This window comes from Corvus brachyrhynchos, unplaced genomic scaffold (genome assembly GCF_000691975.1).
Source record: "Corvus brachyrhynchos isolate BGI_N302 unplaced genomic scaffold, ASM69197v1 scaffold60, whole genome shotgun sequence".
NCBI lineage: Eukaryota > Metazoa > Chordata > Aves > Passeriformes > Corvidae > Corvus > Corvus brachyrhynchos.
The window spans coordinates 5890212-5905833 of NW_008236767.1; the positions used below are offsets into that span (position 1 = coordinate 5890212).

Genomic DNA, 15622 nt, shown 5'->3' on the forward strand with positions numbered 1-15622 from the left:
CAATCTGCCTTTTTGAAAAAGTTTATAGTGAGGCAATTCCGGAAATATTTGGAGGCTTCATATTTCCTTGATCCCCGCCAAATTGGTTTCAGGCCTCATTATGGTAGGGAAACTATAAGACTGTCTGTCTGATTAGCTTACTGGCAATAGTCAAAGACTGAGTTTACACATCAATTATCTACAAAAATCAGGTCCAAAAATTTGGGGACATCCATGGTAGACAAATATACTTATTGACAAATATTTTTCACAAATGTATGGGCACTTCTTTCAGTGTAGGAAGTCACAGTGAAAATGTCAACTGGTCTTGTCTGCAGGCTGTATTACATGATGTTTAACAAGGCAGACTGAATACAGAATCTTGTAAAATTATAGAAGTGACCCCACTAACTGGCGGAGCTCAGTATTTCTTATTTTGTGATGATGGGTAGATACATGAATTTCAATATGTCTTAAATACTTAAATACAATAAATAAGATCATTAAGATCTTCAATCAAGTTACGAATTCATTTCACACTTTTCATATCAGAAAAACTTCCCTTGGTTTGTAAGGGCATTCCCACAGGATGACAGATTTAGGTGACACCCTTGCTCATAGTCGGGTACTGACTGATTCCCGGAAGTCAATTATGTTCTGAAGGTGGAGATGTGGGAGAACCACAAGAATCAGCGACAGTTCTTTGAAAGATCCAGTGCTGAAGATTCCAAGGATCTTCTGTATTTTTCAGCCCGTATGTCTGTCTGGACCTGGAGAATATTCATATTGTCTAAAGAAAATGTTTCGCTAAGCCTCGAGGAAAATAAGGGATAAACCCAGGAGATTCCAACTAAGATAAAATTGTTGCAATGAAAGAAGCAAGGCAGAATCACTGAAAGAAGAATAAAGAAATAGATTGTACACTGAGGCCACCTACTGGGTATTGTTGAATTAGCAGAACAAATGGTAAAAAAACTGGCGAGTCGGTTGGCAAGAGTCCAAAACAAAACAGGAAAACCATCTTGCTCTTAAAAACAAAAATAAACAAACAAACCAACACAGAAAAAAGGGGGGGGAGTGGGAAAGGAGGGGAAGACCAATGAAAAAAACCCCAACAACACCACCCCAAAAAAACCCCCAAACAAACGAAAAAACAAACAAAAAAAACCCAAACCAAAACCAAGCCAAAACCCAAGAAAAAAAGTACATAACATCAGTATTTTGGAAGCTCTGAATCTTTGTCTCTCTAAGAAGTTTAAGAAAAAGAAACTTCCCTTCCCTTCCCTTCCCTTCCCTTCCCTTCCCTTCCCTTCCCTCCTAGCTGTCATCTGTCTTCATCTTTCTCTTTTGTAAACAAACAAAAAAAACCCAAACCAAAACCAAGCCAAAACCCAAGAAAAAAAGTACATAACATCAGTATTTTGGAAGCTCTGAATCTTTGTCTCTCTAAGAAGTTTAAGAAAAAGAAACTTCCCTTCCCTTCCCTTCCCTTCCCTTCCCTTCCCTTCCCTTCCCTCCTAGCTGTCATCTGTCTTCATCTTTCTCTTTTGTAAAATCAAAGCAGGCTGTCATAAAGGAATCTGGAAGACCACTTGTAAAGCTATTAATTCTGGTGCTTTAAACTAGTCCCATTCAAACCAAATAGTAGAGGATATCTATGATGATATGGTAGAAAAAGTGCAGTTTTATCTCTTGAAGTATGATATTAGAAATTATGACTAACCGTTAAATACTCATGTTATTCCTTTTAACCTATTCATTACAACGAACTTAGTATCTGGATTTGTTAACAATGCAAGGCAAAGTTGCTTTGAGAAGAAGGTGGCAGTAAAATTGGCATTGCTAGTGCTTCTTAGGCTTTGTAAAAAGACATTGCTCTTATCTAATTCTGTTAAAAGGAAGTTTGTTTCTCCAATTTAGTATTTTTTCTTTGGCTTTAAGATACCACTGTTTGTGAGCAAATTCATCAGTCCAGGAAAGTCTTTGCACCTTAAAAATATCTGTGCAGTCAAGGGAGTATGAACAACTGTAACACTTCCAGCACTGCCTTCAGTAGGACTTTGTATAGGTGTGGCCTGGCAGTAAGACTGAAAGATTTGTGCAAGCTGAAGGTTCTTGATGTTTGATCTTTTCTGCCTCTTCACTTGTAAAAATCTGTCTAAGAAGTGAACTGGTTTTGGAAGATGGAATGCTGCCAGCAGAAGATACCTATCTTTTAGGCACTTCTTCATTCATTTTCCTTTCCACAGCCCTTCCCTCTGTTGGTATGGAAAAGTGTGAATGACTAAAGAATGTATAGAAATTTGGCCACTGATTTCAGTGCAAAATTCACAGTGCAACATAATCTAAGCAGAAAACTTTTTCTACCACCTGTATCAATACAATCTGTAGCAATTAATTGTCATAAATGTCTTATGATAATGCCAGATTTTAAAGGAACTGGGAGTGTCAGAGATGGGCTTTGGTGTGTCAGAGGGTGAAGCAGAAGCAGGCAATGCTATGTAGGTTTTGAGAAAAATGGTTTTGAGTGCAATGAAAAGGAGGTTAACTTTCAGGCTGGCCCATTGCTGAATACATCAAGACAATGTGGGTGATGGAATTCAGAAAAGAAATAGAACTGAACTTTGTGGAAGATAAGAAATTCCAGCCTTCCTGACAGGGTTGGCCGAGGCCCACCTGGTGAGATTGCTGCAGGTCATGGCACTGGAGGGAGCACAGTGCATCCCCTTCTTTCAGCCTTTATGCAGAGCTCAGTCAGACAGGAAAAACTTAATTCAGCAGCAGGGCTTTCCATCCAGTAGGACAGGGCAAGAGACTATCTGGTTTTCCAGTAAAAACCTGGACAGTATTGGTCCCACTTGTTATGATTTCTGCTTCTGGTTGTTTTGTAACTGAATAGAAATGAAGAATACAGAGCTCAAGAGCTTATTTCACAACTAAAATAGAACAACACAGGTATGTTACAGACATGGCTATATTGATGGGGAGAAGGCTGAATAAAACACATACTGTCTGGACAAATGATAAGGGAGAGACTCCATTTTCCACCCAGAGTATCAGAGCAGTGTCCTGTGCTTGCTGATGCTGAAACACCAGAATCAGGGAAAAGCAATGTCAAGGCTGAAAGTCTGCTGTGTGGTTTTCCAGGCATTTCACTGCAGATTTATGGTCAGTAAACTTGGCTTCTGAATTGCAGGGATGTATTCAATTTTTTTCCTGGCTTCAGTATATTGCTGATCTTTTGTGCACTATTTTTTCTTCAGAAAAGTTTCCAGTTCCAAGTGAATGGATTGTGGATTTAAGTTCTTCTGTTTTCTTCCCTGCTGAAAACAATATGTCTTTGGTCTGCAAAGAGCAAGTCTAGCTTTCATCATATGTGTTACTTGGTATTTTCTGGAACCAGTTATCGGTGTGGTAATATTGTCACAGCCTCATACAGTATAATCAAAAATACTCATAGTATCAATGAGTGGCTTTTGTCTTTCTGAATTAGGTGAAGCATACATTGTCATGTCAGGGAACAGCTATCTGATATCTCATAAGGAGACTAGACATTTGTACAGTTTGAGAATATCCCACTTCACACAGCTTATGTGGTAAATTCATTCTTTGTTTAAAAATACAGAAGTAGAACTGGATTAATATATTCCATGGAAAATCTTCAGAACCTTGGGAACTACACCTTGAAACTGCAAGTAGTATTGGATGAAAGTAGTGCAGACACTTATGCAGGAAGGTTTACCATCTAAAATATCTTAAATTTGTAGGTAAAAACTCCAATCATGGCAATTTTCTTCTACTTTTATTGTTTGTATTTGATTCATTGTATCTCAAAATTATTCATGTTTTAGTTGAGAGATAATTTTCAGCACTGAAATATAGCATTTGCATGTCAAATATGAAGCCTTTTCATGAAATAATATTTTGTTTTGTCTAATAGGCTTTGATCTCACCTGTAATGTGTTGGCTCTGATATGCAGTCAGTTTTGCAAAAAAAATAAAGTGTTGATGGAATCAAAAGCTTTTCCCTGATATGAACTTCTCAAAATGTACTTAGCAAAAATAAACTTTTACTTACTTAGAATTATCCTTTTCCCTCATGCCATTGGCATAAATATTTTTTCATAAAACTAGTATTTATTAGGCCAACTTTCATGCATAAACCACAGAAACTCATTCCAAAACAGGTTATGCATTTAAAAGGCGAATGTTGAGGTTGAAGTATTGTTTTCTTAATTTAAAGAAGAATCCCATGCAAAAGCAAATTCTCATTGATTTATAACACACATTATAATAATGTGTATTTTTGTATTAACCATCTTAAAATTCTTACAGGAATACTAGAATAGAAATAATACTGTTAAACATGTCTGATGTTATTCTACCTTGCCATGCACTCTGGTGTGCATACATATGTGGCCTAAAATAGCACATGAATGATCATACCTTCCCAAGAAAATAAAATTAATAGGTTCTGGTTTTAATGACACTGTTGAAGATCACTGCCGGATCCCGTTCATTGTTTGAATATGTGGTGGAAAAAGCAACCTGTCCATTTTTATGGACACAAAGACATGCTCCTCTATCAGCAAGGGGATTGTCCTGGGTTGCAGTGTATTCTATTACCATCCCCATCAGCTGTTGAAATCAGGTGGGGCAGTGTTTCCTTGCCTCCTCCCCCCAGACTATCTTTCTGTTAATTGCCCATCATTGTCCTGCCGCCTGACTCAGAGATAACTCCCTCCGGACTATCTTCTGTTAATGAGCCTAATCAACACTTGGCCTCATGACTCATCACCCCATTGTGAGATGCTCCACCCAGAGGGAGGAACCAAGCATCCCATCGTGGATATAATCTGAGGCTGAACACCAGAGACACCGGCTTCCCACTGGATTTCCAGAGGACAGGAGCTACACAGCCACCATTGGACTTCCTGAGGAAGAGCAGACTGTTTTACTACAGGATCACTGCTTCAGAGGACTGCAGCCACCATTCTACCAGACTGCTACCACCACCCTGCCTAACAGGGTGTCAGGTTGTACCTTGACTCTGTCAGTTTGACAGTGTTTTCTTTTACCTTTTTTTTCCCCTTTTCTTTAATTTCCATTAAATTGTTATTCTGACTTAGCGCCTCCCACTGGTTTGTTTTCAAACTAGTACAGGGATACTTAAAGGTTGAGTAGCAGTCCTGTTGCAAATGACCTGGGTGTTACATAGGACAAACAGGAGTCAAATTTGGACCAAGACTGTGTTCTGGTGCACAATAAAGCCAATTGCATAGTGATCTACACTGGGAGGAGCATTGCCAGCAAATTGTGGGAAGTTACTTTGCTCATCTAATAATAAGGTGCAATAACCACAAGACTGTGGCCTGGGATGTTCCGGATGGACACTAGAGAAAACTTCTTTATTACACTGATAGTGCAGCACTAGAGAGTGAGTCCAGGGAGATGGAGAAATCTCTTTCCAGTTTTCAAACAGACAAAGCCCTGGTTGACCCTGTAGTGCTGTGTGGAAAGTTGGGTTAGAAACCCCCAGAGACTCCTTCCAGTTGATGTGCCTATGATTCTGTGATAAGTCTTGTGAAAAAGAAAATTCTGCCTGCCTGTAATGAAAGCTGGCAAAGTTCAGCTGTGCTTAGTACAGCCCATGAGTATTTTTCATGTGATTTAGGAATTATTCCAAACACAATGACATCATTCACATGGCTCTGGATTGTACAGTGGTTACACAGAATCTCTGCTATCATTCTTTGGCTATCGATATATGTCTATATGGCACAAATTTATAACAGAAGTATCTATGATACCCCCACAGTCCTCATCCCAGGTTATTTGTGGATGTGTGCTCCATAAGAATAGAAAGCACCTTTGTACTGTGAGTTTTTTAAAAAGTTCTGCAGCAAGTGGCCCATGAGTCACAAGAAGGAAGTGATCAGACACCGCAGGCTTCCCTGTCTCCCTTGGGACTGTAAGAAGATTCATCATATCCTTGGTTTTCATCTTCATCCATCAGTGTCTGTCATCTGTATTAGTTAAGAAAACAGCATCAGAGCCTGACCACTGTCCCATGTTTATCTATACTGTGGCATTATTAGTGGGTTTTGTCCTTATCAGTCAGCCCTCCCCTAAGCAGTCCATGGTCTTGGTTTTGAGGACAGTACAGGCCAGGGATCATTCACTGAGGCCAACCCATTTTTAAGAGGAGAATTCAGGTTTGTAGACTTCAGTGACTAGACATCCTACTTATTTTTTCTTGCAACACAAACATGTTGAAGATTTTATCTGTCTGTAAGGAGTCGAATAAGAGACTGAGGTTTCTCAGGTGTCTCACTAGACATAAAGAAGATTCAGTCAGTGGCAAACATCGAAGTGTTGCTAGTAGATTCAAGTACCATAAAAACTGCTCTTCTAGTGTCTAAAATTATTTAAGAGCTTGCAGCTGTTCTTCTGATGAAAAGAAACTGTAATGATTTACACATTTGTATCTACAGTGGATTTCATTGCTAGTACCATTTGATGTTTCCCAGATGTTTTAGTACAGATTCTCTATTCACTGTTTTCATGCCACCCTTGATTTCTTGACCTCTTATATTCTCAGCTGTCTACTCACCAGGTTTATTAACCCTAATCTATTTTACCTCTTTCTTATAGGAAGACCACTTTTTGGTTCAAAATTACCCTTGCTAGGCTTCTCTCTACCTTTTCATTTCTGCTACGCCCTTTCAGTCATGGTCTTGGTATTCATAATACATAATTGATTTTACCCAGTGGCATAATGACATTTTTTGTCTTTTTCAGTATTTATTTCCTAATAATTCATAGCATTTTCCTGAGTTTTTATTAGAAACTCTTTATTCGACAATGGTATCTGATATTTGTGTTGATATTTTTTATATAACCACGTATTACATCTATCAAATATCACACTCTAGTACTAATAGTGAAGTTGGGCTCATAATTAGATTTGTTTGCAAAGTTAGGATTGTGTTTTCATGTGTCATTTTACATTTGTTTACATAAAAGTGATTTCCTCTGGTATTTTTTTACTTAGTCACTCTATCCCCTGAGGCTTTTCTGTGGTTCATTTTCAGGCCTCATGATGCTGAATAACTGCATCAGGAGCACACCATGTCTCCTGAGTCACACCTTTTTGTGGTTATTTCGGATATGATGAACACTTTGAATCAGAACACCATGTACTTTGTGGCAGTTGACATTTATTCCTTTTTTTTTTTGAACAACTGTTATAGTACAAGGGGTTTTCCTGCTACCCCTTGTCAGTGTAATTTTTTAGATCTTGTCAAATATCTTTTTGAATCTGTATACACTATGTTAATTTTTTCCCTTGTCTGCAGGTTTCTTGATTACTTCAGAGATAGATCTGTGAGGCAATTGTAGTAGCTTTCCTAAAGTATATTAAATTCTACCTTTATTCTGTATTTCTGGTGTCAATCGTTTGCAGAAAACAGATAATTGCCTCCACTAAGTAAAGATAGAGATACATTGAATAATATGAATGGAAATGGACACCTGAAACCATGCAGAAAAAAAAGATATTTCTGGAATATATAATTAATTTGGTTTGTTTGCACTGCTTTAATGATCTTCTGACAGAATTGCAACAATGTATACATTGCACATCTACCATTCACAATTTCCTCAGTCAAGAAATATTGCTGATCGAAGTTATATTTTACCATCAAAAATTTCCCAAATACTTATGCAGAGGCAACTACCCATTAGAAAAGAGATTATATTACTTTTTCCTACTCCATTGCAATGAAGATGTGCAAGCAGTACTACAGAAAATCTGTTTTGACCAAGCACTAGTTTGTTCTGTGCTGTGAATAAGAAAGTAAAGGACTGGCATGGCTGGAAAAGAATTAGAAAAACAAAATACTGACAGACTCATTGTATTTAAATACTAAACCTTCAGTCTTCATTATGATCAGTTAACTTAAGAAAATTAAATGTCAGGCATTACAGAGCTCAGGCATGGACAACATCTCAGTCCCCAGTGAGTTCCCACAAGCAAGTACTTATTCTACAGAAGAAATAGGGTCACTTGATCTCAGGTCTGGACACTGACCTTCAGAGCCATTGACCTTGAGTGGCTGAATGTCACTAACATGAAGAGAAAGGACTACTTAGAGAGAACTAGAATGTTCACACCCTCCCACATCCTTTCCATATTCAGGGCACTTGAGATGGTCAGCCATGGAAATGAGTTGTTTCCTCTGAAAGGGAAGGATGCTGAAGAATGTATTAAGTTGCTCTGAGTCCTTTCTGCAGGCTTGCACGGATGAATAATTGCTAGATATTATCGGGCTGCTCACATGTGGTGTTCAAGAAAGATGCCTCTTGGATCTTTTTTATTATCAAGTGAAACTCATCAGGTAGCATAAACTCAAGTACTAGAAAAAGGTAAATGAGACACTTCTCTGTTACTTACTCCGTACAACCATGCTGCTGTTTCTGCCCTGTCGGCTCTGTACTTGGACAAAGTTAGCCCAAGGATGAAAAACATCTGCGTGAAACTGAACCCATGCAAGAATCATGATGTGAGGAAAGCCGTTCTGAAGAGTGCAGTCTACTTTGGAGTTAGTTGTTGCACATCTGTAATTGATCAGTTGAATGTATAATTTAGAAGTCCTTTTCCATTCCTTGATTGTGCTAAGTTTGGACATAGCATTACTCATGAGTAATGCTTTCTATAAGCTTTGATTGGCTAGAAGACCCAATCCCATGCTGGCAGACAATGACATGTTACTCGGTTATTCATGCTTCACTTGCTTCCTGGCTGGACTACAAGAGTCTGATGTGTTTGGTCACCAGGCTTTCAGCACTTAGAACAATTCACCTACAATAACAAGCCCTCAGCCATGCTGTTTACTTTGAGTGCATTATCAGACCTGTCCTCAGCTGTCTACAATCTCTCCCCGCAAGAAGATGGCTCTTCTCGTCGCAGTGGGTTTTTTCCACAATGGCAAAAAACTGTATAGAGCTTAGTGTTGACAACTGCACTCATCTGTCCATGAAGACCATTCCATTTTGTCCCTATCTCCACCTCAGTAGGGTGTCATAAATGGTGTCAAAAAAGTTGTCTGTCTAGGAAACAGAATGTTTTTGGAGACCACTCTAAGATAGTGAAATGAATATCCTGGGATACAAGGACAGTCACAAACCTGACCTTCTGTTCAAAGTTCAAGGCACATTTATTTGTCTTCTAGCAAAAACACTGAGGCAACATAATTGTTTATAATCAAACCAACTCTACCAAACAGACGAGACTTCACTGCCCAAGCATCTTCCCTTGGGAAGAAGAGGAGAGAACAAACAGCATGCAGCAAGCTGGAAGTCATGCTGCTTAATGTATTTTGGAATGACTTTCCAGTGCCATGCTAGTTCCATATAAAGAGTTCCATATAAAGAACTCTTGCAGAACTGAACAGAAAGTTGCTCACAGCCTAGTTCCCATGCTGTAAGCTTTTTTTGGTGCAACCTTGATTCCTGCTTCTTTGGGGAACATGTAAATGGCACTGAAGAAGTAAACACACCTTTTTCTTCTAGTGCATTTGTTTTCGCTACTTGAACATTTGCAATACTGTCATAGGATGTAACGTGCAAAGTTGGCATTTTTCTCTTATTGAAGTTTTTGTGACTGAGGCCCAAACCCTGCAAAAACACCCCAGTTCTCTGTGCTCAGCTGCAGACTTGTAACCCCCTGAACTCCAGCTTTTACTTCCTCTACCGGCTGCCAAATTTTTTGTTAAGCTTACATCTTTCCTATCCATGACGAGAGCTCTTAGGCAGACTTAACAAACACATAAACCCACAAACTAAAAAAGTGATTATCATACTGATAGGAAAGTGCAAAACCAAATACTAGTAGAGCAATAAAACTAAATGAAGGTAGTCCCCATGTGTTTGTGTTCTGCCTTTATGAGGACTCATCTTCCTTCATCTTCTACCTCTTGAAAATTCATCAGAAACCTTAAAATACTTAACACTTCAATTGCAAGACATTTTAGTGACAAATAGAGTTATGTGCACTCAAAAGAAATACTTGCAGTGGAACCAACATCTTGGAAACCCTGTGAAAGAGATTCCTGTCAAAGTTTCAGGGAAGACATAAGAGTAAATTAATTTCCATGTCTCATTTTCCATAATATATAATTAAGTATGAACTTTTTTTAGAGGCCATATATAATTTTCACCACTGCAGACAGTGCCATGAAAACACCAATTATAATTGACAACACATTTTCTCTAAAAACATATATATTTAAGTCTAGCCACTGTTAATTAAATCTTATTTTGATTGTGATTCCTTATTAATTCCAGAGTCACCACTGAATCTTTCTTCACACTTTTTTATACTTTGTATGTTCTTGTCCTTTCCCAGCAGGTCTCATTATGAAGGCTGCAGTTGCCTGATGTGCTTGGAGTTACTATTCCATACTGACCCAATCCACAGTGTTTGCATGCCATCTTGGCTTCCCAGCCTCTTCAGGTGTGGCACTAATTTTGGGATGGAGAAGCTGTGTGTTAGCAAAAGGCAGGTACATCTGAAAAGATGCTTGCTGCCTTTCACAGAGGTGAGATTTTGCTTTTGCAAGGACCGTTTTCTCCAAACATCCACTGCTACAGTTTTCAGAAATCAATAAAATACCGAGAAACTGAAAATATATTTCAGAAGTTATCTGGGATACTGGTTCTTTATTCTGGGGTGAACTGTGCATTGCATTGGGATTGTGTTCAGTTACTTTTATGCATCGAGAATACCCTGTGAGAGGAATTATCATTCTCTGTATTGAAATGTGAATTCAGTGTGTGTGTTATTTGACCATGTGCATAAATTTGTACGTATCTGTACACAATGGTACAGAATTTCCAGCTGAATGCCATAATGCAAGGAATTATTTTTGTGATTTACTTGTACCACACTGTCATTTAAGAAAGTACAAGTAATTAGAAAAAAAGAGACATATTTAGAATACTCATTCAAAATAAAAAGCATATGACTAAAGCCAGGAAACTTGAAGGCAATTAATTTTTTTTTGAGGATGTGTTTTGGTTTTTTTTTTAATTTGTTTTACACGTAAATCCATTGAGAAAAGTAGTTTCTGGAGAGGAAAGAAATTAGACCTGCTCCATAGCAGCATATCACTTCAAAAAAAAAAAAAATTCCTCATTTAATTATAATCTTGTTTAGATTCAAATATTTTCATGTCCTATTGTTTGAAGGCAGTTATCTAACACTCTCACAGCCCCATATATCATCAAATAGAAGGTTAGAAATTACAAACAACAAATTCCCGACTATTTACTGACAAATAAAGCATAGTGTACAGAGTTTACTGCAGATATTGATGAAAAATAATCTTGTGTGAAAGTACTTCCTTTACTGTTTTACGTGCAATGTGCAAATATATACTAAAATAACTTTTCTTTTACCATTTTATAAGAAAGAGATGATTGCCCAGCCAGATTTATTGTGAAAATCAATGTGCTTTTTAAAAAATAATGAACAGAACTGTATGTGTGAAAGAATAAAGAGCAATTTTCACAGCTTCCTTTTGTTTAAACAGATATTGAGAATAGCATCCTGAAAAATCTTCAGTGTCATACAGAAAATATGACCTAAAGAAAGATTAAACATAAGTAATTTATTAATTCTGCAAGTGAGTAAAGAAGAAGTTTTAGTCACTATTAGCCATGTTTTAAAGCTGTCTAGTTTCAGTCTTTCCTTTTCTGAACAATGATGTTATTTAGGCAGTTGAAAATCCCGAAGTAATTCAAAAGAAATATTGTTTTCCTTGGTGGCAAATACAGACTTCCTCTTAGCCCAAGAAACTGTTGAAGTCACCTACTTCTTCCTCATCCCTAGTAAACCAATCTAAAATGAATGTGGTTAAGTCATGGTCCGCGGTATTTCTTTATGTCTCTGGGGTTTTTTTATTAATTTTATATTTGCAAAGTTGCTCAAGAGGCAACAAAAGTAGAAGAATCCATATGGCCAAGAACATGGAGTAAATGCAATTGTAGAAATTGCTAAATTGCTAGCATTTAATATCTTCAGAGCCATTTTCTTTCATCATTTCTCTTTCATCACGTGAACCTTCAACAAACTGAGTAATTTCATTCAATGAAAGATTGTGAGGTAAATGAATGATGTGAGCATCAGTTTTGGAAGTGCCAAACTGAGGAGACATTTCTAGTTGTGCCTGAAAATATTGTATGTTGCCCCCCACTAGTGATATCTGAAAACCCCTCATAATATCTACACCCCTGCCCCCCATTAAATTCACAACATCTATGTTTATATATAGTTATTGCAACATGTTGTTTAGCTATTACTGTGATCCCATCTTGCACTTATATCTCTGACACTGTTTTTCATGATCTGGCTGACCTTCTCAGGCTGCAGATGAAGAAGGACCCTTACTTCAATTGTCCTTTGTAGTTGAGAGAACAGTTGGTAAGAGAGGCTTCAGAAACTGGGAATTGTTGATCCCTCCTGCAGAGGACATTTTGCCAGAGCATTCTGCTTTAGACTAATGGAAATTCTTGGACTAAATATATGCATGCATAGGACTGGAAAAATATATCCGAAGCATGTGTCTCTGTAGGAATCCAATTCGTCTAAAGCATAAAATCTGAAAACACTTTTTCTTTGTGACTCAGGTTGAAAATAACCATGAACATGACAGTCTATTTTATTGCACAGTTTTACCAAGTTTGTATTTGCTAATCGATATTTGGCAAAGAGAAGAAAGAGACCATAAAGAGGAAAGACACATCCTTAAGTGCTTAAGGAAGGATGTGCATGAGTTTTTCCATTTGAACTTTAAGCCTGATCTTTCTGATGGCATACTCTACATCTAAAGTAGAAAATGAAAATGTGCACCTGATAAAATAAGAAATAGGGATTTTAAAAAAGTGTAAAGTTTCGCTTTCAGCTTTCCTTATTTTAAAGCAAATTATTTCAGTATCGATTCTCCAGTCTCACAGTTACCTCTCAATAAAATCTGTAAGAACAGCTGCAGACATTGTGAGATTTTAACAATGAATAAATAACACTTCTTCCAGAGCCTGGTGAAATTTACAGGACTTTTTCCCACAGTAACTGACTTGTTCAAATGTACTAACTCATGCTATGTATAAATATTCAGGGTTCTGTGCCTGTAAATGCGTACCTAATCGGGGCCAGCTGAAGGCAACTGCAGTTTCCTGCAGCAGTATGGACACTTTTCTGGGAAGGCAGACCTAATTCACACACTCACATGCACAAAGAGGGCTCAAAATCTCAGTGGTACTTCAGACTGCTTACCTGCCTTCAGTATCTTTTTCTTGGTCTTTTCACTGGCTGCAAGGGGAATACATGCCAGCAATTCTGGTTACAGTTCTAGCAAATTCATTAAATACAATGTGTTAAAAGCTGAAGCTCATGGCTGATGAGCTGTGCTGCAGAACAAACCTTATCAACATTTCTTGGAATATCATCTGTCTAGGTAACTAAAAAGGATGCCAGCATTTCTGGGAAAGTAACTTTTTTTCTTTCTTGTTCCATGTTACGCTTCAGGAGCTATAACATACTGTGAAATACTTGTGCTTTCCAATGGAAACTGAAGTAAAAGCATGAACAATTACAATGTCATTTGATGGGGTGTTCAAACTGAATCTAAACTTGATGGGGAGAAAGCACTTATTCTTCAAAACTGAAGCATATAGGGAGCATACAAAGATTTTATCACGTATGTGTGTAGCCATGCAGTGTGTATCTGTGCCTCAGAGACTTGCAGATTATCTGTAGGGTCACTCTGGTTTGGATATGCCAGTAAAACATATCCACATGATGTGCAGGCTTTGCAGAGCCAGCAAGTGAGAGAGCCTGTGGGTTTTACACAGTTTCTTACGCAGTTTGTCTGCACTAGAACAAACTTTTTTCATGTTTGTGAAGATATTTGCTGAGTACCTGTTCTCCATGGGGAGCTTAATCTACTTCATGAAAAGGAGGAACTAAGCCTTCCTGGGTGCCAGACCTGGATGACAGGGACATCACTCTTTTTTGACACTACTCTTCATCCTGGATGTCCTCATGTTTACAGCAAGTGAAAAACCTCCATTAAGGACATCTCAGCCATGTAATGCCAAAGAAAATCTTCATTGGAGTGTGAATGAGGGCAACTGTCTCCTGCAGTAACCTGCAAATACATGAGTTTTCATTGTAAATTAGACCAGTGATTTATTTGCCTCTTTATCATGGCCTGGAGGACACAATTTCTACTACATGCTCATAACTGCATCTTCACTACTCTTAGCATAGCCAATGTCCAGGGAGCTGCGGCTCTCCATCCCCAATTCTTTGGAATTCTTCAGTGTTCATCCTTCTCTTTCTCCATAAACATTGGGCAACATCATTGGCTTCTGTTATTTCATGTTACCAAGGGTTTCCAAATTTCGTGCTGTCTCATGTCTAGTCTTTTGGATCCAGCAGTCTTCTGCACATCTCTTTTAAAACAGCTTGCTGTACTTCCATAAAAATTTGCTGCAAGAATTTCACTCTTGTGCCCTGTCTTTTCTGGTTGCCAGGCTTTCAATTATTAAGGTATTATAAGTGCTCTTGTCAAAAACCATAAAGTAGTGCCTCTGGCATATGAATGACTACAAGATGTGTTCCCATACACAGAAAAATTTTCTAGAGAAAAAGAAAAAAAATTACTTTCAGTTCAAAACCATGACAATTTGTCTTAACTTCGAAATGTTCATGGCAAAATATTGCTTTCAATATACAGTTACTGTTATTCAGTAGAGGGTATTCCTGTGTGCACAAAGCTTATATGGCACAGTACAGTCAGGCAAGATCATCTGGATTTAGGATGTTCTGCTTTTATAACAGTGGTATGTGGGTCTGTTTCCTTCATGTTTCTTTCTCGATGTACAATTCTATTGTATCACTGACAGGTGAACTTCTCATTCTGGGAGCTTGTGAAGGCCGGGCTAGAAGAAGGGAGTGAAAAGAAGGACTGACCCCACAGAATGCTCTCGCCGTAAAAAAACCACACCCCCAGTGTGAGAGTGAAATATAAATCGCCACCATCTGGAAAAAGGTAAAAGATTAAGCCCAAGCGCTCTTCTGCCTTTCAAGTTATGCCGACAGGATTCGAGGAGTAAGTGAAGAGTCTGTGAAATTGCCTCTTTGAGATGCAGGACGGAGCAGCCGATGCTCCGCCCTCGCCGGCGGGTTCCCATCGGGTGGCGACTTCGGTCCCCCCCCGGCAGCGCAGCCTTTGTCCCGCCTGCCGCCCTCTGCTCTCCCGGGACCAGCCCTCTTCTTCCTCCAGGGAATCAGTGTTGCCGCCGGGGGCTGTGCTCTTATGGTTCGGCAAGCTTCTAAGGTTTTTCCTCTTCTTTCCAAACAGTTGATGCGTATTAAGAATGATATGTTAGAGGAAAAAAAAAAAAAAGATGAAGTGCTTATGTGGTGTTTCATCAGTAAGTGAAGTTCCTGGTGCAGATAATGCCAGTTTAACAGAATTAAATAGCCATGAGTATACCACGAAGGCGTGGGTCCATAGTACAAAGTGACCCCCGGTGCTGAAGGCCGGGAGGGCTGGCGCGGCAGCCCGGGCACGGA

General features: G+C 38.6%; 1 long non-coding RNA gene across 1 annotated transcript in view; it reads left to right on the forward strand.

Annotated features, from left to right (window-relative positions):
- Positions 1–4973: 4973 nt before the first annotated feature.
- LOC108444991 overlaps positions 4974–15622 on the forward strand; it is an 18734-nt gene continuing 8085 nt past the window's right edge. The window contains exons 1-3 of the long non-coding RNA XR_001859719.1: positions 4974–5015; positions 10391–10580; positions 14950–15095. This is a non-coding gene — a long non-coding RNA (uncharacterized LOC108444991). The remainder of the gene's footprint in view (positions 5016–10390; positions 10581–14949; positions 15096–15622) is intronic.